Raw genomic sequence first — 9,205 nt, 5'->3', positions numbered from 1 at the left:
TACCATCTTCTTATATCCCTGATATTAGTGTTAAAACAGGTTTGAAAAACCTTCAATTATTTCATTTATTCTTAGCCTTCGATGGCTTAAAATTTTCTCGGTTATTTTCCAATAGAGTTCAATATATTGATCGAAAACTTAGTTTAGTTAAGCACTGTAACCGGAAGTCATCCTTAAGTCGCCGGGTAAGAGGATTACGAGTAATAAACAAACAATATTAATCAGAAAATTATTCCATTCAATTTTTCTCCTGCATTTAATTAAATATGACAGAGTCAACAAACTTTCCTTCGGTTCTTCTATCTCATTTGCAAATCTATAATATCGATATCCAAACGATAACTCGAACACCATTAACCAGCACTCGAGGCTATTTCTTTCGTCGAAACTTTCCTCAGACATGTAGATATCACGTTGACATCGCCGCGTATACCGAATCAGCCCTTTTTAAAGATGATCTCGCGAGCGTGGTTCGTATGCAATTCAATTTGAACGAGTCGCGTGTCACGATTCACTTGACTCCCGGCACAGTAATTGGCCGGCACTCGAGCAAACACTTACACTTAATTTAACGTTTAACCGAATCGAAAACAAAGCGAACAGTTGCCGGACTTCGCTCGTTCTTTCAGTTCATTTCCGAACGTCTTTCGATCAGCATATCGGGTCTCCTCTTTCATCTCCGTTGCCTTTCAAAATCTAAAATCATAATTGAGACTTTGCTGCTCGAACTATGGAAGGGAAAAACGTGAATGACGGGTAAGATTGTTCCTGCGTTCTGTCAGAAAATAATTTCCTGTTTGTGGGAGAGGAAAGGAGCATTGTAATTGGAATCACAGAATGTGAAACATCAAAGGAACTGCCGAATGACATTTATTTCAAAGACTAGAAGACTGAAAACTTTGTTATACGACTTTTATACTGCTACGCCTGGAAATCAAGGATGGATTCTGTTTCAGCGAAATGAAGGACGAGAAGAGTAACTCTATATTGCCCACTGAAGAGACTCGATTGAGACCAAGATTGGAAAGTTTCGATGATGTTCTGCCGTATGTCGGTGACTACGGGAGATATCAATGGCTGTTGTTATTGTCGTTACTACCTTATGGCGCGACGTACGCGTTTCTGTATTTCTCGCAATTTTTCATTACGATTATTCCCACGGAACACTGGTGCAGGATAGACGAATTAGTAAACTCGAATTTCACCGAAGAAGAGAGGTAAGTATGTATAATGAAGGAAAGAAAGAAAAGGAGATATACGTAGCAACGAAAGCTCCTTTAAACTTTGAACGATATTTTTGATTGTTCGTAGAAAGTGACTTTAAAATATTGTGAAAAATATGCGAGATATCGCGATTTCTGGAATTTCTCGAATTTTCGAACATTTCGAAAATTATTAGAAAATATTGTAGAAAAATTTCACGATAAGATACAAGATATTTTTGGATTACTCTGTCTGGACTTTGGTTCTTATTTTAATAATTAAAATGATCAGTCATCTATCGTATGGGGTGTTTAGGATTAAGATAGCGATTCCAGTGACGAACGTTTATCCTTATTACGAACAATGTCAACGGAAGGACGTAAACTTCACAGAGCAGTTGAAGAGCGATAAGAGCCTGAGCTCATCGGGCTTCCAAACAAACAAAACGATAAAATGTACTCAATGAGAGTATAATTTTACGCAGATTCCATATCCTAGTATAGGAACTGAGGTGAAGTATTCACATCGTTGTCTGAATCGCATGCTTCGAAATTCTTACACTTCTGCTGCGTTCTTTGGGTCATTTCCGATCTACTCTAACCTTGTTATAGTAAATTTCTTAAGTTTAAAGAAAGTATAAGACGATAATTGTTAGTACGGATAATTCCTCGTTCCGATTTTACGCGAACGTTTTTTTCAGAGCATAAAGAACTCTTTCATTCATCGAACTGCGAGCAGAATCGAGATATAAAAATTCGAAGACCGCAGCAGGATTAAAATTATATTCTGAAAAATATGAATCTGGTTTTTCGCTGACTAACTCTTAACCTTGGTGATTAGCTAGATTGGGTATGCGACCGAGAATACCTCGTATCAACGGCGCAGGCCATCTTCTTCTGCGGATCCATCATCGGTGGTTTCCTAGTCGGTTGGATCGCCGATCACAAGGGTCGTATCCCAGCTTTAATGTTCTGCAATGGTATCGCCCTTTTTGCCTCCATTTTCACTGCCAGCGCAAATAGTTTTTGGTCATTCGCCGTCTGTAGGTTTCTCACTGGACTGGCGTTCGATAACTGTATCAAAATTCCTCTGATTATCGGTAAGCCTTCTACGAAGTAGAAAGTGCGAGAGGTTCGACCGATAAGCCAATGTTTCAGTCACGCGAGAGATAACGTTAGTATGAAGTCAATGTTTCTATTACGTGAAAGATGATGTTGCGTGAGAAATTTTTGATGAATTGTTCCTCGAAGATAATTTTGACGTTGCTGTACTCGATTGAACTATACGGTTCGAGAGTTCTTTATTCAAGAGCTTTTGCCACCACCAGAGATGAATATATTGATTTTGTTATTGTTAAAGATCGTTTCATCGATTTTCATGTCGTCGAGGATAGTTATATCTTGATATTCTTAAATCGAGTTATACAAGGTGGTTGGTAACTGGTGGTACAAGCGGAAAGAAGTCGAAAATATAGAATACAAATTTTTTTTTTAATTCTTCCATCGAGACAACGATCTACAGTGAGATCCGTTATAACGAGACGCGATAAAGTGCACGCGTATCGAGCGAAAATTCAAAGTCGATTTTCTCGAAAACAAAGCCTCGAACGAAAAATTTTTATTCTATATTTTCGACTTCTTTTTTCGCGTAGAATCACCCCCTTTCCGCTTGTACCACCAGTTACCAACCACTCTGTATATTCGTTCGAAATGAAAATTATCACAAAATTTTCAACACGTAATTCGTTTAAATACGTTAGAAGCAAAACACGTGCATTATGTAGCGCTTTTTGTTATACGGACCAGCTCAAACTCGGAACATTCACGTTTGCAGAGTAAACGGATTAATTTAAAATCGGAATTATATTTATAATCTTACAATTATCCTACAATTATGTTGATGGTATCGTTCATTCGGCTCGTCATCAATTGCTCCATATTAATAATAACCGGTTTCACTCGATAAATCTTCCATGTTCTATTACTGCAACATAAAGAATAATCGTCGTTAAGTATCTTGATATAATAATCAGTTATTCCGAGAGTCATCGACGATCAATTATCCCGCAGTGCTCGAATATATGGCTGTTTCGAAACGAACGTTGGTCGTGAATATCGCCTTTGGCGTATACTTCGCAGTGGCCAGTACAATTTTACCATGGATAGCCTATTATATCGCGAACTGGAGATATTTTACTTACGTTACTGCCATACCGCTGTTATCTGTCGCTATCACACCGTGGATTCTTCCCGAGAGCGCCCGGTAAGTAAACTCCTAATTGTTCGATTATTCGAATTCTCAACTTGCGCTTTGAGATTTATGCAAATTTACTTATCGATCCATATCACTCGTATTTTCTCTGTTCAAGCTGGTACGTTTCCAACGGGATGATGGACAAGGTTGTTGAGAAACTACGGAGAATAGCTAGGATCAATCGTAGAAATCCAGACTCGCGTATTTACGATATATTAGTCGTAAGTTCGATCAAATAGAATTCTAGAAAGCTTACGCGAAATCATACGGTACAGTACTTGAATCTGTGCTGACAGATATATTTGATTCACATCGAAAACACACAGACTCGCGAATGTATTTTAACATGCATAGACAGGTTTTAAAAATGAAACGCGATGAAAAATGAAATATGAAATGAAACTTGACTGTCGCGATTCCATTGTGGTATTATATCGATCTCGTACAAAATTTGAAGTCAATCTGGGAAATTATATAGAAATTATAAAATATTTACAATTTACAAGTACAATCGGGGATAAAAATAAGCTGCTATAGTTAATGGAAATAGATGTGAAGAAAGTATAATCAAATTAGTATCAGCCTCATATACTTGAGTTTTATTTATTATATTTCCTTCTAATAATATGCAGATAGTTCAGCAAATGATTGAAATGAATTTTTACATTTTCTCCACTAATCCACTTAGTTTTGTTCCCGACTGTATTTCGGATCAGAAAAGTATTTAATCAACCAACCACCCATTATATTAATAAATCTCGATATCAAAAGCCATGCCGACTAATAACAGAGTGCCACTGTTCGTGCTATCTATTAATGACGAATAAAATGAAAATAAAATTTCTTTTCAGTGTGTTATGAATTTTGAACTGTGTAAGGGCTAAAGGCACGATTCGTATTATATCTTTCGTTAATTATTCTCGAAATAAATTCTTGCAGAGTAACATGGAGGCACCGGACAAAATTCAAGAATCAGCGACGCTGCTCGATCTGTTCAGAACGCCACGGTTGGCGAGAAACACTATTCTTCTAGTTGCATTCTGGCAAGTATAAGATACGAGTTCATGTTGCGAGAAAACCTTCATAAATAACCGATACAATCTTGTAGGTGTTTCACCCTGATCCCGTTCGACGGTCACGTGTATTCATTAAAACTTATCCAGAGCTCGGTGTTCGTGTCGTTCTCGATCGCCTGTGCCACAGAACTTCCAGCTGGGTTATTACTCGCCCTGTTGCTCGACCGATGGGGTCGTAGACTCTGCGGATTTCTCACGATGGCAATTACCTGTGTACTCAGTATCGCTGAACTTATGCTGCATTCCAGTAAATATATCGATCTGTTTATTAAAGTAAAATTAAAACGATTATAATGCCGTATTATTGAGAAAAATCTGAAATTAAGTTTATGATGAATGTAAAAGAATTTTGGCAACTTCGAAGGTATTAATCTTGGAAAATAATTATTTTGATGGAACTAGAATTTAGGAATTATTAGGAATTAATTTAGTGGCGAAATTGAAAGAGGTGTGCACATTTTAGAAGCAATAATTTTCTATATGTTGGTTTTCTAGAATTTGGAGATTTATAGAAGTTTAAAGTTTGTGTGAAATTTTAATTTGATTTTGATTAAGCTTCGATCGGACTATATTTTTAATTAAACTTACAATCAAGTGTTGTGTATCCAGGATTAATTTTGTATTTTTTAATTTATTCCCCAGTGCTCGCGAAATTAGTAATGTCAATATTGTCGCGATTCTGTCTGAACATGGCAGCCAATGTTGGTCTTCAGTATGCAGCAGAACTTCTGCCCACGCCAGTCAGATCGCAGGGCGTATCTTTCATTCATATTTTCGGAATAGTTGCACACTCTTTGGCGCCATATATCACTGACTCGGTAAATAAATATTTATACTACTATTGTTGTTACAACATTTTTGAAACACCGCTAAGCACATCCACGTTCAACTTCTCTTTAATTTATTCCAAAAGATACAATAAGCGCTATTAGAAATTATGAAAAAGCTCTCATGTAAATTTTCTCATGAAAATGTAAAATAGTTTTTTTCTTACCTTAAAACAAGTTGTTTCCTGAAGAAGTTAAATATTATAAAAATCTGATCAAAATATTTCTCACTTTCTAGAAAGCCCGTTTTGGAAGTTGCAACCAACGCTTTTCTTTAACTGATCTTTAATCAAAAAATTGAAATTTAAAATAAAAAATGATGGAATAACTTAAGATATGAAACTATATTGGTTGAAACTTTCTAATGAAACTTTTTAAATGAGAAATACTTTGACCAGATTTTCATGGTATTTAACCTTTGTTCATATAAATTAATATTTGTTCATTAGGCTGCAATTTGGGAGGGATTTCCAATGCTCATTATCAGCACGGTGTCCTTTTTTGGCGCTGCACTGGTTTTGTTCCTGCCGGAAACTGTCGGCCAGAATCTTCCTCAGACTATCAAGCAAGGCGAAGAATTCGGAAGGGACCAACATTTCTGGTCGTTGCCTTGCTACCATAAGACACACTTCAATGGACATCAACACTATCACTCCTGTGAACGATAATTATCTGATTTTTAATAATAATTCAATTAAAAAACACGAAGGAGGATTCGTGTTTTTTTAGAAGTAACAATATTACAAGCGGATCAGTCTGACGATTTTTGTACGAGAAAAAATCGGAACATATTATTTTTCTATTCTCCTACATTAATTTTTATTTTTATCGTTTACGTTTAAGAATTTGTAAGCCTTAATTCTAAAAAGAGCGAGCAAGTTAATGGAAAAATTTCACTTAACTATTCGCGTTAATTTCTTCGGTTTAACTTTTGGGAAATGCTTCGTTAGCTTCGGGAATATTCCAACGATTCGTTTTACGTACAAAATAAGCATGATAAATATTACATCACGGTAATGAAAACTATTGGCGTAATACCTAAGATAAAGATGCAGAGACATTCTTAGAATTTCTAATGACACCTTTATAGATTTCTCGTTTAATATCGCTATTACATTTGAATCACTTTTACCTAACGGTGTCACATAGTCTCGTTGGAAATTTGTCAAATTCCTTAAAGTGATCACTGAAAATTTTCCTAAATTTCCAAGAATTTATTTATCACGAGGTAAAGAAAATGTGTATTAGAAAGATGAGATCGAAGGTTTACCATTTTTTCAGTTATGGCGAACGCAATATGTAATCAATGAAAATTTTATATTTTCACGTTGAAAGTTTCTTCAGATAATTATTATCCAGATGATGACTAACTCTTACGAATTAATGCGTGTCTGTAGGATAATCCGGTAGACTTGATCCGCTTTTTATATCGAAAGTTGAGCAATCGGTGACGCGTTCTTATACACCGAACCGCGAAAAGCAAAATTTCATATGATCTCACCAATTTCGGATGCCAGTCAAATCAGTCAAATAATAAGTTCGCGTTAATATACACGTTCGATTTTTGAAAAGCTTGTTCAATTTAATAAGAGTCTTGGTAACAGGCTTATGTTTTTAGACCTAATTGGTTGTTTTCATTTACAAGTACCTCGTGTTAAAGTACTCATAAAATGACATTAAAATCAGAAAACTAATAACTGAAAGATTATCATTTTTCCTCTGTGGTAGTTTACATATAACATAATGCAACTAACATGTCACGATTAATGCAAAATAAATAAATTACTAATATAGACATTTTTTTAGTAATTTGTATAATCGTGAAACGAATTGGACTTTCTAAAGGCAAATATTAAAGGAAACATGGAATTGATGCCAAATCTATCACAAATATTATTTATACTATTTATTTGCGCAGTTTGAAGCGAATCAAATTGATGAAGGTTTCTTTGTTACATGTTAATTTACATTTTAAAAGACATAACAGGCACGCTAATTAGTTTGCTTAAGATACTTTCGAGATACCAAGTTAGACGCGTTTCCATGAAATCATATCAATTTTACGATGATATTTTTCTATCAAGCATGCAATTATAACCGTATTGTTGATTAGTGCATACAATTATCCATGTACATTCGTCTTTCCGAGTACCGCGCTTCAATATTGCTAATTTCAAATTCGTACATTAATGTTCGTAAATGCTTGAAAATGCTATATAACTGTATCAGCTTCTGTTAAAAACATTTTATAGTAAAATCTCTATAAATTTGTAATATTTTTTAGACAATTTGAATTCATTATATTATACATCATACATTCTAGTCATTTCTAATTAAGTTACTTTTGCGATGTTTAATTACATTTTATGTATATTCTTATAACTCTCTCTGTTACGGCGCGTACGATGGTCCGTGCGCCGTCTGAAACTTTATACTATATACTGATCTACTACATACTATATCCTATAAACTGAATCCTTTGACGTAATCTTAATAGCTTGAAGGAATCTCTAACCCTGTAAGTGTTTTCGGTTTATGGATGGTCCTTAGAACAATGCTTAGGTTTATTGCGCACTCTTACAAATAACGGAGAAAGCGGGTAGTTATTTTTCCAATAAACAATGTCACCCACGAGCCACGTTGGTAGGAGGCTTCCTCCTCCTATCTTCATTCATTAACGTTGGCTATAATCAATGGGCACCCTCACTTTCCTAACGAAAAGTGTGGACAACGAATCCGCGTTCTTCGTTCAGAAAGCACACCCACACTGAGATTTCCTCTCGTGGCGGCACACGAGAACGCAAATCTCACCACTCGAAACCAACTAGTGTCGGGCGACGGCAGCGCAGTGGTTAGCGCCATAGAGTACAAACGTTCGGATCTCGGGTTCAAATCCCGGCGCCTCGTACTTTTCCAAAGTCCGATTTTTCTTCCACGACATCTAAATAAGAAGGAAATACAGCAGTACTACACCCCGGCAAGCGACATCTACAGCCAGCAGGCTACAATAATCACGGATATATGAAGGAAGACGGAGAAAAAGAAGAAAAAAAGTGTGTTTCGTCCAGAGCCTGCTAGTGGACTCATCGGTAAGGCTTACCTAGCAGGCTCATGCCTTAGACACAATGGAAGGAGGGGGAAACAAAGCTATGTACATGGCAGAGACATTGAAGACGGATTCCTCCCTCCCACGGCCGGACACTGTATCCAAGGCCGGTCGGATCTCCTACCCTCTCTTGCGACGTATCCCAGTGGAGCGGCCCCACTCTTAATCTAGTTTGGTGGGAAAGGTTCGCGTGCACACCGTGTGTAAGAACTATTAAAAACCACACAGTGTATCGCGACTACCTTTCTACTACTTAACCCAAGTCCTATATTATCAGTCTTAGGTCCGAGGCGGCTCCTGTCACGTAAAGTTGGTACTTGGGTGGTAGTAAGAAGGCTGAGTCGTAACCCAACTACTTATTTTCCTTTATAAAACTTTATTATAAACACTTACAAAATAACACCGAACCGGAGAATAGGGGTTGTATGAGTACAGCAACTAGAAGAGGAACAAGAACTGCCCGAGCTGGGTGAAGTCTCGGTTTATATACGTTTTGGTTTTAGGATGTTGAGGGGATAGGTGTAGGTTATGATGTAGAAAAGTGTCCGAAGGTCGGGGGTCCATATCCTATCTCTGATGTGGACGGAGGTGCGTCACAGCCTTGGTGTATGCTATGATGGTAAGGTGGTGATGTGTCCAAAAGTGTCCGAAGGTCGGGTGTCGATGTATTATCACTGATGTAGGTGAGATTTGATTAATGTCACATACCCCCCTCTTTAGATTGATTTTGGTCCTCCAAA

At 36.8% G+C, this 9,205-nt stretch overlaps 1 long non-coding RNA gene and 1 pseudogene across 1 annotated transcript; one reads left to right on the top strand and one right to left on the bottom strand.

Moving 5' to 3' along the window:
• The first annotated feature begins 229 nt into the window (after nucleotides 1–229).
• On the top strand, nucleotides 230–7,222 carry LOC117162874 (carcinine transporter-like; annotated as a pseudogene).
• On the bottom strand, nucleotides 2,152–3,482 carry LOC117166494 (uncharacterized). Its single transcript, XR_004466251.2, has 3 exons — nucleotides 3,404–3,482; nucleotides 3,082–3,186; nucleotides 2,152–2,276 (listed from the first exon to the last, which is right to left on the bottom strand). It is a non-coding gene; the product is annotated as an uncharacterized LOC117166494 (long non-coding RNA).
• Nucleotides 7,223–9,205: the final 1,983 nt, after the last annotated feature.

Source organism: Bombus vancouverensis, unplaced genomic scaffold (genome assembly GCF_051014615.1).
Source record: "Bombus vancouverensis nearcticus unplaced genomic scaffold, iyBomVanc1_principal scaffold0034, whole genome shotgun sequence".
Taxonomy (NCBI): Eukaryota; Metazoa; Arthropoda; class Insecta; order Hymenoptera; family Apidae; genus Bombus; species Bombus vancouverensis.
This window is presented reverse-complemented; position numbering and strand designations above follow the sequence as displayed.